The sequence below is a fragment of the Puma concolor genome, chromosome F2 (assembly GCF_028749965.1).
Source record: "Puma concolor isolate L17-30 chromosome F2, mPumCon1.1.hap2, whole genome shotgun sequence".
Classification (NCBI taxonomy): Eukaryota; Metazoa; Chordata; class Mammalia; order Carnivora; family Felidae; genus Puma; species Puma concolor.
In genome coordinates this window covers 59,085,459-59,106,946 of record NC_141684.1, presented here as the reverse complement: position 1 = coordinate 59,106,946, position 21,488 = coordinate 59,085,459, and the positions used below count along the sequence as shown (strand labels likewise).

At 40.5% G+C, this 21,488-nt stretch overlaps 1 protein-coding gene across 1 annotated transcript in view; it reads left to right on the top strand.

Moving 5' to 3' along the window:
• The first annotated feature begins 15,878 nt into the window (after nt 1-15,878).
• The window catches only part of HNF4G (hepatocyte nuclear factor 4 gamma), a 128,609-nt gene continuing 122,999 nt past the window's right edge, over nt 15,879-21,488 (top strand). Inside the window, exon 1 of the mRNA XM_086696002.1 lies at nt 15,879-16,603. The gene's annotated coding sequence lies outside the window, so the exon portion shown is untranslated. The remainder of the gene's footprint in view (nt 16,604-21,488) is intronic.

Here is a 21,488-nt window from a genome sequence, read left to right as displayed (position 1 = left end):
CAAGTTTCTCAGTCTTTCTTTCTAGAATGTTTTTCCCTATGCCTAGATCACTCTAATCTCTTTCATATCCAAATAACTCAGGGAAGCATTTCCTAATATTTTCTTTTTTTTTTTTTATGCTCTCATTAAACAGTAATGTGGACATCTGGACCCAAATCCAGCTGAATTTGATTCCTAAGCCCTTGTTTTTAATCGCTAAGATATACAACCCCCCTCTAGTATAAGTTCTCTTCTCCATTGTCCCATAGTTCAAGAAAGGCTACACTATTGAATATGTAATCGGTTTTCAATTTGATTTTCAATAAGGACATGAACCTAAAAAGCAAAAACCCGACCAACGTTGAATGAACTTTTTGTAAAAGTAATTTTTTAACTAATCTTTGTGCCCAACGTGGGGCTCAAGTTCACAACCCTAAGATTAACAGTCACACGCTCTACCTACTGAGCCAGCCAGACACCCCTTTTTTTCTTTTTCTTTTTTAATGTAAAGGTAATTTAATGTTTAGTAGTTTTTGTTAACACCTCAAGTAGACACTTAATAAATGAGAATTAATGATAAGGATTTCCAAAGTCATGCTTTAAGAACAGACATAGCAAGCGTATTCGTTAGTGCTTCCGTCTGGAAGCAGTACAAATGAACCAGTGCCACTGGGAGGGCTCTCACAGCCATTAACCTTCATGAAAAAAAAATTGCGAACTCAATAGGTAACTCTGCAAGTCGTCTTAGCAGGTAAAAGAATAAGTAAGAAATCCTCTGTTCTTAGAGAAAAGAGGTGAGATGTACTAATGAGGCTGCTTAGAGAGGTTTGCATTTTCACTATTTGTGCTGAGATAGATAAAAAGGGCTCCAGTCTCCAAGGCTGTCACTCCATCACCCTTCACAACACTAAATTCTCTTAATTCTCTTTTTTTACTTTAACAACTAAGGATGTTATCACTTACTCTGAGGTCACTGAGAGGGTAATACCACTCTTGGTGACGCTAATGAAAAGGTACAGTGGTGTCATGAGTTAATTGCATAGTTACCACACAATTACCAATTTATGCTCTATGGATGTTAACAGAGAATGGAAGGAGCTAACATTATGTGTACTGAATACTGCCTTATATATAAGAACAGTGCTTGGTAGCATGTGACATTTGCATGAACAGGTTTAACTCACATAAATAGAGAGGATTGAGAAAATGTATGCTTTCCCATATTATTGTTCTAAAGCCACTTAAAAAAAGACCTTATAACAATGATCTTTCTTTTAACTATCTCCTTCCAAATCATTCAGATTTCAACTACCTGGTTGCTACATTTAAAGAAATTAATATTCAGCGACAAAAGTAGTTGTTTCACTCCTGAATATAAGCTTCAATTCAACTTTGCTTTTCTGTAAGAAAAACATGTAAGTCATATGATGAGTAAGATGTACAGAAGGTAGAAATAGATTAGGCTACACAGACTCAGTTTCCACAACAGAAAACAATTCATTAAAATACCATTTTTGTTAGATGTAAGTAAATCTCTTTTTCCAGTATTTGGTTCGTTCTTTACTTCCACCTAATTTTCAGGATGTTTGTATGTGTTTTCCCTTTTGAATCAAGTTTATTGAGGTATAATAGGCATATGGTGGAATTAATTTATTTGAAACATACAATTCAGCAAAACCCACCAAATTTAAAACAAGGCTTGTTTGGTGACCCTCTGAAAGGTGGCTTCACTAAAAGCTAGGAACTGATTGCTTCTATAAAATGATCCATGGCATCTCTAGAGTGACCTCTTCAGAAATTTTACCTGAACACTAAGCAGAGTCCATATCTTACCTATAACCATACAGATGAAGAGTAAATATATGTAAAATTTCTATCAAAGAATGTCATGTTAAACAGTTTTCAGTTATACCCAACTTTAATCTACACGTTTGCTAATAATGAGGCACAATGAGCAGGGTGATAAGAGGCTGTGATAAAAGTTATGAATTCCTGACATTATTCAATCAAATATATGCATTAAGTATGAGGCACTTGTAGGAAGTAGAGATACAGTAGTGAACAGGACAGAAACAGTGCCTGTAATTTGTTTCTTCATCCTTCTTAACATTTTCATAAGCTATTCAGTACTGTGTACTAAATCAGTTCCCACTTAAACTGACTAGAGTAGATTCTGTTCTCTGAATGCTGACCATTACAACTACTAATGCTTTCTTTTATATTTGCATGGTCCCAAAGTCTTCTGTCTTTCACTGAATATGCCTTGACTGCTGACTCAGTATACTGCCCACACTGTAGAGTACATATGGGATTACTTCCCATTTCCATCGATGGGGAAAGCAATTTTCCAATTGTTTAGAGGTTGAATAGAATCTCCATTGTGCAGAAAAGTGACCCCCATTATGCTCGTCCTTAAACAGCTTCATGCTCATGGTTACATAGGCTGAAAAATAATGTTAAGGTTGATACTTGTACACATCAGGATCAAGATTGATTAGAACAGGTTCTCAAGTGTGGTCATTGGAGCAGCAGCAGCAACATCACCTGGGAATCTCTTAGAAATGCAGATTCTTGGTACAACCCCAGATCTAAGTCAGAAACTCAAAAGGTGAGGTCCCAAAATCTGTGCTTTAACAAATCTTCCAGGTAATTCTGGCACACACTTAGTTGGAGAAACTCTAGACTGAATTATGTTCAAATAATAAACTTGTAATAACTTAAAACACCAAAGGTTTATATCTTGCCCATGCAGGATACTGTGGGGTGTGTGTGTGTGTGTGTGTGTGTGTGTGTGTGTGTGTGTGTATCACCTGGGTGCTGTCTTCTATGATGTCCTTGCTTCAGAACCCAGGCTGAAGGGATGCTGCCGCCACCATTTTAGAGGGAAAAATATATCTGGCGATTAAATGTCCTGTCCTAAATTTATGCAAGTTGCTATCACTTACTTAGAACTCACTAGCTAGATGTGGTTACTTGGTCCCACACAATTATAAAAGCCTCAGGAATGCTATCTAACATATCCCTGGAAGCTTGGATTCAGAAATAGTTAGTGAAAAGCTTTTATGATGACCACAACCCATATCTGAGAATCAAATATTTGACTCATTCTCATTTATGTAGTCAAAACATACTCACCCTCTAACCAAGGGAAATAAAACAAAATTCCCATCCAACAGAGCATCAGGCTCAAAGTCTATATTCTTTGGGTGATGCCTCAGTTTTTAAAGTTGGGGGTGATGTGTGATAGTCTTTATAGCAGACCTGGATGTAGTTCTTCCTGATCTAGACACCTGTGCATAAAAGACAGAGTAACCTCACCCCAGTACCAATAGTGGGACCCTACACCCTATGAATAGTGTGTTCCTTCAGGCTCTCCAAGAAACAGATGCCAAGTTGCAAATAAACACATAATTATTTTGTAAGGGGTAACGCCTATGAAAGAGAATGGGGATAGATCCAGAGAAGGGGAGGAGAGATATCAGAATGAAATGTAAATCTGACCCTGAATGAAGGAGAAAGGAAAGAAGTGTTGGGTATAAGCATCCTAGATGGCTGTGCTGTCAAAAAAAAAAAAAAAAAAAAAATGCTCAACCTAGGCTTTTAGGAGTTTCTATAGCCAAAGTCAGCTGTCAGAGTAATTCTTTATCTCCTAGAAATGGGCTACCTTTGTATCCCTGGTAACTCAGTCACCAACTGTGAGAACACATGGGAAGAGTGATACAAAGGTAAACATGGAAACAGATATCAAAGTGGAGCGTGTGTTCAATCAAGATCCATGTAGTCAGAGGTCTGTAAGGCATAATCTCATGGACACCACAATCTTCAACCTGTGTCATACAAATACACTTCTCACACAGGTTCTAGGTACAGCTCTTCATGGTTCCTAGGGACCCCTTTTCCTGAATGGAACTTCAGGAGAGGGAGTTTAGTGAGATGAACTACACTCCTATTGTTGCATTTGATCCTGGGGACAGAACTGGTAAGCTACCTCTCCCTCCTCCACCCTCCATTCTAATAACCCTCACCTTTAGCTACCACTTTGGTATTTACAGGTGGAAAAGCAGCCTTACCTTCTCCTGATAATCCGGATTTGTCCAGCAGGATGATTCCTTTTATCTGCTGGCCCCTGGAAACAAGGAATCCCAGCTGCTCTGATAGCAGCCATGACTTGTAGTTCGAGAGGAACCTTGCTATGTCCTCTTCAAGAGTATACCTCTTTAGGTACTAGAACTTCCAAACCTACAGATACCAGAGTTGTGGGGATAGGAAACACTGTATTTCTTAGTGGGTCATTGGAATGATATAGAAGCCACTTTTGCTCTCATTTCCTGATTCCTGGACACAGGCATCTTTCCACGTGTAGACATAAGACCATGTAGAGTTCTCTGATTTGATAAATACTCCTTTCTTGAAGGATGGCACTCCAAGCTTGCAGCTGTTTCTTCTAACATGGTGTTTCAGTTGTGCCTTTGGAAGGCTGATACACCGTTCTATGAAGCTGGCTGCCTCCGAGTCATGCGGCATGTGACATGACCCATATATCTTCTGGTAATGGGTCTGCTCTCACACCTCTGGTTAGATAAGCTGGTGTGTGGGTTTTACTGGAATTTAATTCTAGTTACCAACCTGGCATACAGAAAGGAAATGTGGGAAGCTTCTAAACTAGAAGGAAAACATTTTTTCTCTTGATTGGGAAAGTTTTCTCCAGCATCTTCTAGCTCTTGCTAGAGAAGCCTGGGCCACTTCTGTAACCCCAAAGGGTCCAGGGGGTTTACAGAGACACCATCCTTAAGGCCATCCAACTAGTTGTGCTGTGTGTTCCAAGTATCATGTGTATCATGATTCAAGATTCAAGGTTTTTTTCCCTATAGTGTCCTGACCTTTATGTAACAGACTTGCCATGGCTGTGCATTCAAATGTGTTTGATGTCCTATAATTCTACCAGTTAAGTCTTCAGCCTTCCCTCAATTGTAACTGTATTTCTACTACAGGTAATAAGGGTCTTTTTGTAAGCTCTTTGACTTTCATACTCAATTTCTAACTGCTGGTTAAAAGCCCTCACTCCCTCATCATTCTTCTGCATGATGTGACTACAACTGAACAGAAATAAGTGACCTCGGCTGTCCTTTTAGGCATTGTTCCCTTCATATTTTTATGGATACCTGAATCATGATCATCTGTTCCATAACATTCCCCTACACTGGAAACTTTTTCCAGGTCACCTCTTGTGAAGTCTTGAGCAGTTGTTCAGCCATTTTGTGCCAGTGATTATCTCTATTCCATCCACCAACCAATATGGTGTCCTCCTCACCTGCCTGGTGATAGGTATACTAGTTTATCTTTTACTCTATGGAGTTAAGAAATATTTGAATCTTCCAAATTTACATGTCCCGAGGCATTTTTATTCTCTTTCAGTTCTTCTTATAAATCAGAAAAATCACCTTTTAGTCATCTTTTTTCTTGTGATAGTCAAACATATTTAACAGCAACAGGCATTGTACCTAACTACTACTTTCTGATCGTGTTTCCTAGCACTCAAGTTAACTAGGCATATAATCTGACTTCCAAGTTAATACAATCTAATTTACAAAATGCTTCACGGACACACTTCATGGATCCCAGTTTCTGAAACCAGTTTGCTCACCATAAATGTATGCCCAGCCCTTCAACTACTGCCACATATTTTACAGTCTTAGTTTCTCTGTAACGCAGCATCCTACCACTGGTGCCACCTTGTTTCAGTTAAAATTGGCAGATTATACCGCATTAACAAACAAACCTACAGATCTCAGCTTAAAAACAAGGATTTTTCTCTCACTTATACAAATATCCCCAGTGGAGCAGCTGCAGATGGTATTCTGCACTGTACTCCCTTTTGCAACCCAGGCTGATGGAAGATCCACTATCTGGATCATGAGTGAGAAAGAAAGCTCTTAAGGATGTCCTAGCACCAATTAAATGCATCAGCCCACAAGTGGCACTGCTTCTGCTCACGACTAGTTACATGGTCCCACCTACCTATGGACATACAGGAAGTGCAGAAAACAGAATAAGAAATATTCAGAAGGTATCATCAATAGCTATCATAGCACCAAAAGAATGACAGAGGAAAAAAAAATGTTTCTATAAGAATTTGAGAAAAATAGAAAACTCTTTGAATTATGGTGATTGGAATATTTTCTTCCCCCCGAATGTACAGAGCTTTTATTGTTATGCCTTAAAAGAGAATTGGAATAAATATTCCAGGAGAGTGAGACAACCAATACAAAGGGATGGATGGTTCCAAGCTTTATTTTTAAGAAGTGGCAAATACCATGAGTTTACTAAGTTCCATTTCATCTTTTTCTTTTCATCCCACACAACAATTACAATTCCTTGTTATTCACTGTTAGGTGGGGCCATGTAGCTATTTCTGGACAAAGGGATGTGTATCTGTCTGAGGCTGAGGCAGTGAAAAGCTCCTTAGTGATTCTCCAGTCTCTCCTAGTTCATGCTGTAGTGAATATGGAGGTATCTTGCTGAAATGGAGAGCCACAAGTTCTGAGTAGCACTGATAATTGTCATTTTTTTAGAGCACACCTTCGCTGAAGCAGCGTTTACATGGAAAGTATACTACTTTTTTTTTTTTTTTTGTAATTATGCCACTGAGATTTTGGCCTTTTGTGTTGCTGCCACCCAGCCTACCCTAATATAATTAATATAGGGGGAAAAGCTGTAGAAAAAGTTGGGACCAGATGTGAACATCCATGTGTGCTTCCGTTAGAAGTTTTAATAGTTCTTTTCAGTTATTCAGATATCATTTAAAATATTGGACACACAAAGCTTAATAAACAAAGTAAATTTTGTTGTAGGGAAAAAAATACATTTACAGCATGTTGGTTGGCTTGGGAAAGGCAGAAACTAAAGGCAAAGAAACCGGTTAATGTATGACTCCATTGATTTAATGGAAGGGGAAAAAGAGACACAAAAGCTTTTGTAAAGAAAAACACCAGAAGTTTGTGAGCAAATGGCCATGAAGAACAAGGATTAGGGAGATTACTCTGAGGTGTCATGCAAACATGCTAAGGAAAAGGGTGGCAACTTTCTCAGAAATAGGAATTTTGTGGGGAGAGGATATTTCAGTGAGTTTATTTGAGGTGATGGTAAGGGTACAATCGGATGAAGATTCCAAGCAGATAGAAATACAGAGTTGGAATTCAAGAAACGTAGGCCAATGAGATTTGGGGTATGGTTAAAGGTGAGTGAAGGCACAAATAATAAATAAATAAATAAATAAATAAATAAATAAATAAATATTTATATACACATATACATATATACACACACATATATGTATGTACATATATATGTACATATATACACACACATACACACATATATATGTGTGTGTATATATATATATATACATATACATATATGTGTGTATATATATATACACACACACAGATATATATATATATATATATATATATATATATATATATATATAAAACGGGGGTGCCTGGGTGGCTCAGTTGGTTAAGTGTCCCACTCTTGATTTTGGCTCAAGTCATGATCTTAGTGTTCGTGGGTTTTAGCTCCTTGTCAGGCTCCACGCTGGCAGCATAGAACCTGCTTGGGATTCTCTCTCCCTCTCTTTCTGCCCAATTTTTAATTAATGGTTATTGCCATTATTAGTAATTGTGGAGACATAGTAATAGTAGGGGTAGTATTTTTAGAGAATCACAAATGCATCTGCAAAACTTGACAAGCAGCCCCACAAAAATTCACTGGTTCCTTTTTTTTTTTTTTTTTTTTAATTTACCATGTCTGCAATGTGTAAATTGGAACATTGATAACCTTATGCATACGAGAAAGAGATAGACAGAAATATGGTTAAATTTAAGGGAAATCCCACTGCCCTGACTCTTGATGATGCCTGAAATTCCACCATTCAAGGTTTAGTTCCTCGATTTAAAATCTTTGCCTGGTGGAGCGCCTGGGTGGCGCAGTCGGTTGAGCGTCCGACTTCAGCCGGGTCATGATCTCGCGGTCTGTGAGTTCGAGCCCCGCGTCAGGCTCTGGGCTGATGGCTCAGAGCCTGGAGCCTGTTTCCGATTCTGTGCCTCCCTCTCTCTCTGCCCCTCCCCCGTTCATGCTCTGTCTCTCTCTGTCCCAAAAATAAATAAACGTTGAAAAAAAAAAAAATTAAAATCTTTGCCTGGTGGGGCGCCTGGGTGGCTCAGTTGGTTAAGTGTCCAACTTCAGCTCAGGTCATGATCTTGTGGTTTGTGAGTTTCAGCCCCGCATCTGGCTCCACGCTGACAGCTCAGAGCCCTGAGCCTGCTTCAGATTCTGTGTCTCCCTCTTCCTCTGCCCCTCCCGTGCTCATGCTCTGACTCTCTTTGTCTTTCAATAATAAATAAACGTTAACAAAAAATTAAAATCTTTGTCTGGTACTATTAAAATGCAGATGGTCTTGGAAGAAATAAATCATTAAACTATCAGTAATTATGAATTTGTTTCTCATAGTCCACCAATGGCTTATCTATATGGACTAAGATGAAGAAATTTAGAGCATGAAGTGCTTTCTGAGGTAAGGCTTTGGCAGCCAAAGGGCAAGCAACTACTACTACCTCCAAATTTTATTGAAAGGAAATGTAAAAGGAACCTCAAATACATATTACATAATAATAGAAGAATAAAACGTTCTAATAGGGAAAGCCAAATTTATTTGCTAATAGTCACAAAACCTGTTTTCAAGATTAAAGACATGTAAAAATTAACTTCAAGGGATGAAGAAATAAGATGAGTATGGTATATATAAGGAAACTGAGGTAGTGCAGAGGGGAAAACTGATAGACTGTTGGAGGGAGCTTGATAGGGGGCTACAGGAAAAGATTCATTTACAGAAAAGGCAATGTGCATAACAATGAGTGAATGCTCATCAGAAAGCAAATTCTGTTTTTCTTTCTCTTTCTTTCTTTCTCTCCTTTTTTCTTTCTTTCTCTCTCTCTTTCTTTCTTTCTTTCTTTCTTTCTTTCTTTCTTTCTTTCTTTCTTTCTTCTTTCTTTTTCTTTCCTTCCCTTCCTTCCTTCCCCTCCCTCTCTCTCCTTCCTTCCTTCCTTCTTTCCTTCCTTCCTTCCTTTTCTTTTTGTCATAGTTTTTAGTTTGTTGGTAAGACAAACATATTTATAGCCCTCAGGGAAGAAGCCACTGGAGAGACAGAGTTTGAAGATACAAGAAAAAGAAGTAATTGATAGAACAGGCCAGGCATAGACAGGAAGGGGTGGGATCAAGAACACAGGTGATGGGATTAACCTTAAACGAGAGCTGAATCTCTTCTTCCTGTGACAATATCAGTATTTATTCCTGGGAAGGGGAAGGTGCACTTAGATCTACATGGATACACAGGAGAAATACAAAGGGCCTGACTGCTGTAGTCTCCAGCTTTTATTTGTTGTCTGATCTTGATTGGAGGTATGCAAGAGATCAGGAAGGCAGAACTGGTGACTTCATTTGTGAGTTATTAAACCATGGCAGGAATCCCAAACCAGCTGCTATCAGCTTTTGAAAACATTCACTACTTTTAATTCATACCTAGGTAATACAGTGCTACTTAATAATTAATATTTCAAATCTTAGGGATTAAAACAAACAAACCAAAGCAGGACACACCTTGGATCAAAGACTAATCATTCATCTACAGTTTCTAAAATGACCAATATACCAACCTCGTTCTCATGTCACAGCCATATGCAGAGAATTTGAATACATTAATTGTGATGATTTAAGATTCTTGACTCCTGAACTAAGTCATACTTATAAAGTAGCTGCCCTGAAAAGAGGAGAATATTTTGCGTAATTAGAAAAAAGATAAAGTATGTTTGGAATGTATATACGTTTTGTTTAGGAAATGAAATTTGAAATTAGCATGAGGTAAGGAAGGAAGATAGTTGAGCTGACAACGCCAGTTAAATTCAGGGATAAATCTTTGGCAGTATGTTGGAGGGCTTTTCATGCAGTTTTGCTTAGCATTGGTAACTTCATTACTTGAAATTAAGGAACCTGTGGACATAAACTATAGGACAAATCTACAGAAAAGGTTTGCATATCTGTCAAAAATTATACTCAACAGATGAGGTGAATGAATATGTTATTTACTCACAACAATACGTTTTTTTGGTACTTGATGTTTGTGAGTGCTAATTTTTTTTTCTTTTCATTTGGATGTCCAATATTCTGCAGACCAAATTTTAGCATTCAAACAAATGTTTCTTTTGGATGTATTTCATATCCACTGCATCCCATAACATGAACTTCGATGGTCTCTTCTTGCCACTTTTCTCTATGGGAGGCAGTATGACCTGAAAGATGCCAGCCTTGACTCTGGAACCAGATCAGCTCTGCACTTACCAGCTTTATAATTCTGATCCTCAGCTTTCTCACCTATAAAATTGTGTTAATAATACAAATCTTCTAAGGTTGTTGTAAGCACTCAAGTGTTAACTGACTGAAAGCCCATAAAACTGTGCCTGGCACAATGTAAGCACACACACACACAAGTCAGCTATCATTAAAATATGATGATGATCTTTTAATGACTATTCTATTCAGCAAACTTTCTTTTTTTTTTTCAATAAACTTACTTGTCAAAAACTTTCAATGTAAAATTTTTTTTTCAATATTTTATAGTGCGAACCTCAAGAAAATATAAGTTGCCATAACCAAATAGATTTTAACCTGTCCTGTTTTTGATACTTTGTGAAGTCAGTTTTTAGAGAAGTATAATACTTGTAACAAGGCATCAAAAGCAAGTGTATAAATATAATTAACTTTATCTTCTCTATTTTTTTCTTTCCTTCCTTTCTTTTCTCTTATTGTCTTGCAAAATGGAAGATGTTAATTTAAGAATCCAAATAGGAAAGATATTAGCTTCCTTTTCATTTTTTTTAAAAATTTAAATATCAACTGAAACCAAAACTGATAGTGAGATTAATCCAAAAGAAAACAACATACAATCTATGTGAAGAGGATATGCAGAAGAAAAACGAGTATAATAATAAAATGATTATCTTAGCAAAGCTCAGTAACCTTAATGATTACTAAAAACAAAAGGAAATGGAGTTCAATTGAATGATTATGTTACAGACTCCCCAATATAATACAATTATTTATTTCCTTTCCTTCAGCTTTAAATTTTCTTGTTCATTTCTTAGACTTGTTTTGTTTACCATTAAGAAAACAGCTAGAGGAGACTTTAAAGGATGTCTTCAATCAGCATTTTCTTTTATGCCCACTAGATGGCAGGTATAGGATTCTGAATACCTTTCAGAAGCTATGTGTCTGCTATTCTTATTTGCAGCACTAGATGAGAAAACCGATTTGGTTCAAAGTACGAAATTTTAGAAATTAGACTCTTTTTTACTTTTCCCACTCATCTCCTACACATAGTCTTAAAAAAAAAAAAAAAAAGAACTGGTAAAACCTGTAAAGGGGTATAAAGCTTCTATCTACAGTTAGAGTAAAACAGCCCTCTTGCATGTTTGTTTTCTTTATTGAAAAACTATAAAACTAAAATATAACAACAAATCTGTACGTAACTAGACATGTATTCTCATGTAAAATGTTTGAGATTTTTTTCCCCTCCTTTGGGCACATACAACCTAAAAGAGTGTGTTGTCTCTCTATGATCTCAATCCTTTTATTTTCTCTCAGTGGAAGGATCCGTGGATCCCTGTTTTGCAAGGGGCAGTTAGAGATTATGTTATAACTTGGTAATTGATTTTTTTTTCTTTATGATAGGAGATAGTAGGGATGTAGGGAACGTTAAAAAAATTCTTTTTCTTTTTGCCCCACTGTTTTGATTAGAATTTTTTTCCCCTGGTTTAAAACGAAGTTGAAATAATCAAATTTTCTGGTTTGAACACGTGTGCCTTTCCACTGAGGGGTCAAGGCCTTGGAAATGTAAAGGGCCAATCTTTGTTACAGAGGGGTTCATTGCAGAGAAGGGCGTGTTCTGCAAAGACAAACAAGTCCCACAGATAGTTGCCAAGGGCACCAAATACATCTTTGCATTACACCTTGAACTAGCATGCTCATATCACTTCTTTTTTATTGCATGCACCATAAATGACTGTAAAAGTTTGCAAATCTTGCAGAGACCTTGGCAATCAATACTTCAGTAGGACATCTACAAAGAGAGGGGGTGGAGAAAAGAGATCCAGCCTAGCAGTTTGCTTTTTATTTTGGCAGGGGAAAAACGTTTGGAAGGTTGATGCTGAGAATCATTTAAGGTTGGATTTTCATAGTGTCTCAGCCAAATTAGTAACACAAGCAGTGCAGTTTCAATTTAGACATTATATCTGAAATGTTGGCTTTATTTATGTTCACAGGTGAGGTAGTCTGGAGACACTCCTGTGGCCTTACTTACAAGGGCTTACTCTGGGTGCTCCTGGTCTGTGACTTGAGCATAAAATAAAGACTAATTTTTATCTGGATCAGTGTGTGACCAAGCAGGGTGCCTAGCCCTGGAGGCCATGCCTTTTCCCAACTGTTTTTAAGCACCTGACTCCCCCAAAAGGGCCAGGCAAGGTTCTGGAAGTTGCTTTTTAGGATCTATCTGCACGGTATTGGTGTTGGTGCTGCTGGACAGATGCTGGACAGATGCTCATGAATCCCTCCTCCGTATTCAGTCTGCCTGTTCTACTGGTTTTGTTTTACCACGTTAAATTCAAGGCATTAAAGGTGGGTGTTCCATGAAAAGTCTGGCAAATCAGATAGCTGACGAGGGTACCAAAGCCCGGAATCCAAGTCACAATCCCCTACCGCTCTAGGCCCAAGGCGCAGACCTAGCTGGAGGCTAACTGCGCAGGGTCGGAGGAGATGAAATAGCTCAACATTCCCCTTCCTGGGGGCGGGAGCCTGCAGCTCTACAGCTCCGGAGATCTGTGCCCTCGCTTTGGGCTGCTCTAGGGAGCAAAAAGGCTGTTCTTTCCCTAAAAAGGACGGGGACAGCGAGCGGCCCTGCACCCGAGGCCTCGCTGGCTTCAGGGCTGTTCCCGCCTCCACCCCCACCCCCGACCTTGCTGACAGAGCCCTTCCCCCGCTCCCAGTCCCAGTGACCGGAATCCCGGCCTTCTCTTCTGATGCATAAAACATTCAGTGGCCTCCAGGGAGTTTTTGAAATTCTGGCGTAGGCTGCTTTACCGGTGCTTTCGCCCCCAGGGTCAAACACAACTCCAACGGTTTTGTTGGGGACGCGTTTAGCGCCTCTCCAGAGTCTTTAATTTCACCTGAGTCCCCGTGGCCACATCCCGCCCGCGGTCCTTTACATTACGAGGACCTTGGAAGGGGTCACTGGGCTTTGCCCAAATCCAGAAAGGACCAGCAGGTGGAGAATTGTATGAGTTTTTGATTTCTCCTTTTCTTTCTTTTTCCTTTTTCTTTTTCTTTTTTTTAATATCCTGGGTGCAAACGCGCGTGAGCGTGGTTGGTAATCCCCACTGATTGCGCCCGTGCGTGCGATGGCCGGCTGCAGTGTGGGTGTGACTGCGATCGTGGAGGGGCTGGTGCTTAACCAGGTCAGCAGAGGTGGAGAGGAAGAGGGCAGTTCCCGTTTGGGTCCTGTGATGGTGTTATGTGCAGGGCGAGGGGAGTGGAGCTGCCCTCCGAAATGGGGTCTCTGAGTGCTGAAATCTGGAGCACTTTTCCGCTCGAGGTTCCCCGCGCCTGCCGGCACTCTCCCCACCTCCTGAGAGCTCTGCCCGTGGCTTCTGCTTTAATTAATAGTATCAGAACCGCTCGTGGGAAAAAACCGGAGCTCTTATCAAGATGATCAGGTGCCGCTGGGAAAAAGAAACAAAACAAAACAAGACAACAGTCTAAAAAAGATGTTCCAAGCGGAAAAAGAACAGGCTAAATGAGACATTTAACAGGAAAGTGAAGTAAAGGGGTGTTGACTCTACATTTTCTGCTTAGTTTTAGGTTGAAAGAGTAGATGTGACAAATACACATGTGTATAGTCTCCTTCTAAACGCTAAATATTGAAACAGAACTTTGTCTTCTGAGAACCCTTCCCTTAACATTTATCCTTATCTCTTCTCTATCATTGTGTTCCTCCCACACCCTCCTCAATGCATCAGGGACAACTCTCTGTAGAACACATTTTTCATTTTCAGCATCATAAACCCATGCCATGAAAACTTGTAGTAAATTAGTTTCAGGGACAATATAAGTGATGCTCTAAAGTTTTGTCAGTTGGCATTGGCTGTTCTAGTAAAGACTGCTGAGCCAACTTCTCCTGCCTTCCTTTAGCTCTTAAGGTCCTTTTTTGTTTGTTTGTTTGTTTGTTTGTTTGTTTAGTCATCTGAAGCCACCCCCTTCTTGCAGTGGGCGAGGGAAGTTTGGCCGTGCTACAGAAACTCTTGGAGATTTTTCTAAATTAAACAAATGCAGTGCTTCCTTTAAATAATAACTAAGTCTTAACAGAGTTTATACTTCTTTAATTGCACTGTCATTTCTCTCACCGCTAGTCAAAATCCTTGTGACAAAATTCTCTGGCAAAGGTTCTACATGTTGTGTCAAAATAACTGTGAACACAGAACATGGTGATGATCATTTCCTGGTAGATCAGTGAATCTACTACACATCGATGATGAATCGATCACCCCAAACCGAACCCATTCACATCACAGATTGTTAGTAGTGAAGTAAACGGAGACTCTTGAACTAAAATATGGCTTCTCTGCTGGAAATAACGGATGGGATGTCAGGTAAGCATTAAAGCTTCCGTGAATGGGGACGGAGAATTTGTCTTCAGACTGTTAGCGTTTTGTGGGAACTATATTTATATTTTCACATGATATGACAATATTCACTAAGGAACTGGGAATAGTTTTAAGGAGAATGTCCACAGGTGATCTTTAAACAGCACACCTATGAAAGACTTGTGTAACAAGCATAAGCCGTTAATTGTTACCCTTCTGCCTCAACTGTCTCTGGACGGTTTCCTGGAGCCCACGTGGACAGAGGCCGCTTTGGTGACTCGGTTTGCACACGGCGTGGGCAACAAGGACCCAAAGAATGTGTTTTGCTCAAGAGGGTCGATTTAAAGAAAATAGTATATGATTTCTCTCCTTTGTTCTGATTTCTAAAACAACCAACTACTTGTTTTTAAAAGAGCCTTTGAGCAAGAGATTCAGAAGGAGGAAACTGAGAAAGTTTTGTAAGCCCGATCTAAAAAGAAAAAGAAAAAAATACCTAGCTCTTTGATCTCCTTGGCATTGTTATTACAGTCTTAAAATAACCGCCACCCCCCTGGTCGGAAAAGAAAAACCTTACGGATTAAGTAACTATTTATCTCATGAGGATAATTACTTGTTTGACCTGAAGTCATTCATTCCCGAAACCACCAAGTTAAATTGTTGAGATGTTTTTTAAAGCCGCAGCTTTTGGGCTATACTGCCTAGTGAACAAAAGCCTGACCCAGATGACCAGCAAGTGCCGAAAGGGTCTGAGCATCATTTCGTGAAGTCTAAAGCTTGAGAAGGCGCCTAGGGTTTGAGAGGGAGAAAGAAAGCTTTCCATCAGATACATATGTAAAGAGGTACTTAATGACTGAATCCACAGGTGGCTGGGTAGGCAGGGGAAGGGGAAACTAGTCTCCCACCTCTTCCCAGAACTCTTGCTGAGCAAGGTGGCCACAACCATCCGGGCAGAAGTTAACCCCAGCGGCCAAGGTGCAGATTAATGAAATGGTTGCGGCTTCCCCTAGTGGTGTGGCCGCAGTGCTGTCCCTAGGAACCTATTCAGTTCCCTTCAATAATACTTCCGGCCCTTTTCTGGACCTCATTGGCTCAGAATTATATCTGCATTCTGGGGTCAGCAGGCTTTCTCCACCAACGTCGGTCCAAACGCACTGCCTCAAGGTTGACACCGCCCTAGACTAGGCGTGACCGGGAGAGGACGGTGCCCGCGGTGCGGGCCGGGCGCGGAAGCTGGTGGGGCTCCCCCAGTGCGGGAGGCTGGCGAGGACTCCAAACGGTCAAGCGTTGGAGGGCCTCACCGTGATGGTGGGAATTTAGGCATGTGGCGTGTGGCAGTTACCTCCGGGCGGCCTCGGGGAGGCCCCGGTGAGCCACTACGGTCAACGGGAGGCCGGGGTTCGGGGCTTGCTGGCCCGCCCGCCGGTCACCCAGGGGCCTTGGGAACAGGGAAATGCGCGCGCCGAGGCGGTGGCGGCCTCGCCGCTTTCAGTTTTCATTGAGGCTGCTGGTTACTGTTTAACATCCCCACCCACGTTTCAGTTTGTTTAGTAAATCGATCGTTCGGTGAGAGTCAGGCCGCTGCCTTGTCGCCATTGAGCAAAACTAATATCCTTCAGCATACGGTCAAAAGTCTTTGCTAGAGATCAAGACAAACAAACAAACAAACAAACCACAAAATCCTTAAGCCTCCTCTCCCAGCTCCCCCCAGCCCCACCCCCACCTCCCACCTCCGCGCTTTCAGCCAACTTCCCAGGCTCGGAAAAGTGCGGCACGGGACGCCGCTGCTGGGGTGGGTGGGGGGAACGTGCCGCCGGGAGATGCGGCGGCTGCGGCGCAGCTGACTGCGACGCGGGAGCTCCGGGAGCGCCTCCGCGCAGGTAAGTTTCTCTGCCCGCGCCGCGCGCGCCGGGGGCCGAGCCCGAGTCCACCGCCCCCGGCCGGTGTCGGGCGGGAGGAGTCTCGGGGCCCCTCGGGCTGCTGAAGGAGGGGCGCCCGCCCGCGAGCGGCTGAGCCTTGGGCTTCCTACGCCAGGCAGGGATGAAAGGAGATACCTCGAGGCCTCCCCCAGCCTGCGGTGGAGGGAAGAAGAAAGGGTTGCAGGAGGGGCGGTGGGGGGCACGCGCAAGCCGCTCACCCAGAAAAAGTAAAAGAAAAGTTGGATTTGTTTGGGAGACAAAGCTTTGGTGTCGTCGGCGGGTCACATGGTTGCCAGGTCTCCGGGGGCTTCGGTGGAGTTTTGTTTTTGTTTCCCCCCCCCCCCCCCCCACCTTGGCCTGGGGCAAGGCCAGGGCAAATGGATATCTACGGGCCCCTGAGGTTTGTGGGGAGGTGCTTGGTCCTGGAGCATCATCCCAACGCCTTGCTCCAGTCTCACTCAGTTCTCCCATAGAGACGTTTGGGGAGTGGGCATCTTCCGGTGAGGCTGCTGGGAGATTATATGGGAAACATACATACATAGTTGTATATATAACTATAGATATAACTATAGATAATCTATAGATCTATAGATACAACTATAGATAATCTGTACATCTATAGTTATAGTTATCTGTAATATATATCAATAGTTGTAGTTAATATCTATCTATAACTATAGATAGGTATAACTATATATGCACATGAATATATAAAATTCTATCTAAACCAATTTTGCTTCCTTTGGGCAGAGATCCCTTGCAAGCTTGTTTGAACACTGCGCCATTTGAGTGTTTCCGTGTCTAAGGAGAATAAGCCAGCACGTGATGTGATCTTTGAATCGAATATAGTATGTGCTTCATACCTGATGAGCCTGTTACTAAGGCTTGCTCAAAAAGTCCAAGGACCCGTCTCCAACCTGCAGTCTTCAGTAAACTTTCATTTGACAACAAGGGCTGGAGAGCACAGAATACAGAAGCTCTAAACCTAAACGGTTGTCCTGAAAGTTTACCACCTCATAGACAGCAACATTTCCTGGTTTTGTTCTCTTCCTTTTCCCACTTTTCCATCCGTTTTATCTGTATCTTCTCCCTCTTCACAAACATTTACTCCTCATTAAAATACTCTTCCTCTCCTGCTATCCCTACTTTTACATAATAATCCCGCAGTTCCCACCCTCTCACCACACCTTTCTCTGTTTTTCCTCTTTTGTGGACACATCATCAAGCCACCTGATATATTATTGTGTGTTGAAGTCAGTGGCCCAGTAGGGTTGGCTCCTCCCTGGGGGAAGAGGAGACAGAGGTGTGAGTGTTGCTAAACTACTCAGTTTTCTCTTTTCAAAGTGGAGAAGAGGGGTTCTTGGCTGGCTCTGTTGGTGGAGCATGTGACTCTTGGTCTTGAGGGTCCTGAGTTCCATCCCCTCATTGGGTGTAAAGATTACTTTAAAAAAAAAAAAAAAAACTGGAATGGAAATTGAGAGCCATTGTTCTCTTTCCATTTCTCCTAAGCTCCATTTATGGGCCTGCAAATATGTAATTTTTCTCAACATGCTTTAGGAGGGTAGTACAATGCTTAAAGTACTATATGGGTCTATTAAGATCTTTTAAGCCTTTTACTCTGTAGTTGTTATCTAAGCATATGGGACAGTGCAAATTTTGGGGGGATTGCTAAGCTTTTTTTTTTAATACCGTCATGCAAATAATTTTGGTTTTGAGTGCCCCATTTCTTTGAAATTTTTTGTTATTTCTGTGAATTCTGAAAATAGTACTTGCTTATAAAGCAACATGAATATTATAGTAAAATATAAAGTGAACCCCCTTCCCTATTCCACTTCATATGTGTAACTGCCATTGATAGTTGGGTTTGTGTCCCTTCATGTGTGACCACAGGAATTTTTCTTTCATTATTGCAAAAGATTGGCTAATGGCTCATATCAATATCATACTAGTGTTTTGAAGTTTATTTTTCAGTTAATATTTATCAAATATTTCTCTGTCAATATATGAAGATTCTTCTTTTCTTAATGTATCTACCCAGTGTAGCCAGCCACCGTATCACAAAATATTCACTTGGTCGTAGGGTTGTTCACTGCGCAGAGGTGACCAGCTAAGGGGGAAGTGAGGACTGAAACCTTGATCTTACAAATAGTGATGCAGTGAATGTCTGTGTACATTATCTTTGGAAGGGTACTGCAGAAGATTTATTCTGAGAAGAGAATTGCTGGCTCTAGGGGGATGTTCACTTCAAATTCAATAGATATTGCAAGGAAACTTCTTAAGTACCCACAGCGTATTTGCTATGCTCTTGCCAACACTGGATAATATTGGTGTGCTTAAAATGTTGCCAATCTGATAGAAAAATTGATTTCTCCTTGTTGGAGTTTTAGAATTTGGAAATTATATAAACCAGTCTTGGAACATCTGACTTGGAGAGCTTGAGAATTTTGTTTTAAAAATATAAGCAAGTAGAAAAGGACTTGACTGCATTTCAAAATACCATCTCATTTTGAGCTTGTAAATGATACCACTGCATTTGCTACTATCTTTCCATTTACTAAATGGCTAGAGATGCTGATACATGGTAAGTAAGAATTCCTGGGTCACAAACATGTGGCTCTGGTGTGCCTTGTAGCTGCTGTTGGGATTTTTGGCTCTTGACTTACATGTTTGCCACCTTCGTTAAAGAGGTTTCACACTCCTGGAAATGAAAGCTCAATTTTAGACGAGATATCATAGCTTTAGATCCTTAAGCTATAGATGCAAACAAAATAACCAGATGTGCAATGATACCTTCAGGTAGAATCTGTTGTGTTCGCTCTCCACATAGGAACTGTCACCTGCTAATATTGATCAGCTCATACACAGACACAAGGAGTGTTTCAAAAATGGCTTACTCTTACAGCTGGACAACTTGTTTAGGAATATCAAGAATATATATAATATATACTTATATGTACGTGTAATATACATATTTAGCTAATACTGAATTCTTAGTATGTGCTATAAACTGTTATAAGTTATTTATATGCGTTTTTTTTCTTTCTCGTATATTCTTTAAACAAATTTCTGTAGTTCATACTAATATTGTCCCCATTTTCAAATGGGAAAAATGAAGCACAGAGACATTTAAAAACTCCACTAAAGTTACACATGTCCAGGTGATAAAACTGGGGATTCAAATCCAGTCTCCATGGCTCTAGGCCATGAGAGTAACAATGGCTGCTCTACGGGGTCATCGGGTTGCTCACTGCACAGGGATAACCAACTGAAGGGGACGTGAGCACTGAAACCTTGATCCCACCCTGCAGGCCAAACTATGTTCCTTTGCTTTCATCTGAGTGTTACCTAGGGAAGGTACTTTTCTGAGTCACAAGTCTGTAAGGGCTCATAGAAACCCTGCTCCTGATGTATTGGGAGCTGTATGTATACAGATGTGCTCGTGAAACTAAGTGCTTTTGTAACTCAATACTATTGTGCCCATTCATTATGGATACACCTTCAAGAACAGATCTGCCCTATTGCCTATACTTCTTAACTTATATTTAATACATAATGGCACAGTATGATCTCTGCATGGGAGAATTAGCTCATAGCCTCTGATGTTGTGTTGCCATGAAAACCATTGGTTTTATCAAGATGGTTTTCTGGAAAATGCATAAGGACTTCATTGTCTTTTTCTTTTTTTGTGATTTTTCTTAACATTTTGATGGACATGAAGGTCTTTGAGGATGACCAACTCACGACATATAAGCCAAGAAAGAAGGCTTTGTTTCATGTAGAGAGGTTTTTATCCCTGCCCTACCATTTACTAATAGGGGAGTAGGGAGGAGGGGACGTGGGCAAGTCCATCTTTTTTCATTTTTGAAGTGTATGGGATTATAATACCTATCTTATAGAATTGGTATACTGATTATATATGTTAATACATGAAAACATTTAGAACAATGATTTGGCATACATTAAGTACCCACTATGTATTCTGTGTTGCTGCTGTTGTTTTCATAGAATGAGATAATGCATCTAAAACACTACTTGATTTACAGTAAGTTGTTAATAAGTGTCACCTGTTTTTATTGACCTTCTCTCTAGAGAAATTCTATTTGCATACACAAACAAATTACGTATGTCTTCAAGAGTTTATAGAGCCCTAGAGACCTGGGTAAGCCCTCTAATAGGCCTCAGAGATACAATGATGAATAAGATAGACATAGTTCCTGACTTCATGGTGCTTTTAGCTAAACAGGGTACAGGGATTGCCCTGAGTATGTTCAGTGATTAGAGCATGGAGTTTGGATCATTAAGATCTGTGTGCAAATCTGTTTTGCTCTCTGCCAGCTTTGTATCCCTGAGTAAGTTACTTAATGTTTCTGTGCCTGAGTTTAAAAAGTTGTAACATGAGAATAGTTGTTACTCTCAAAGTATATGGGTATTAATGCTTGTATTATTTATACCAAGCATTTCATTTTTTGAAAGTTTGCTACTTTCTCTATACTCTATTTCAGTATAGCAGAATCACAGTTATATATGATAGCAAAAAGTCAACATAAGCATCTAGGCATTGTGTCCTCATCTCATTTTTTTTTTAAGATTTTTTTTCAAAATTTTTTTACGTTGATTTATTTTTGAGAAACAGAGTGAGATAAAGCGTGAGCAGGGGAGGGGCAGAGAGAGAAGGAGACACAGAATCTGAAGCAGGCTCCAGGCTCAGAGCAAGCGGTTAGCACAGAGCCTGATGCGGGGCTCAGTCACTAACTGTGAGATCATGACCTGAGCCGAAGTTGAAGTCAGAAGCTCAAGTGACTGAGCCACTCCGACACCCCATGTTTCCCTTCATTTAAAACAATCT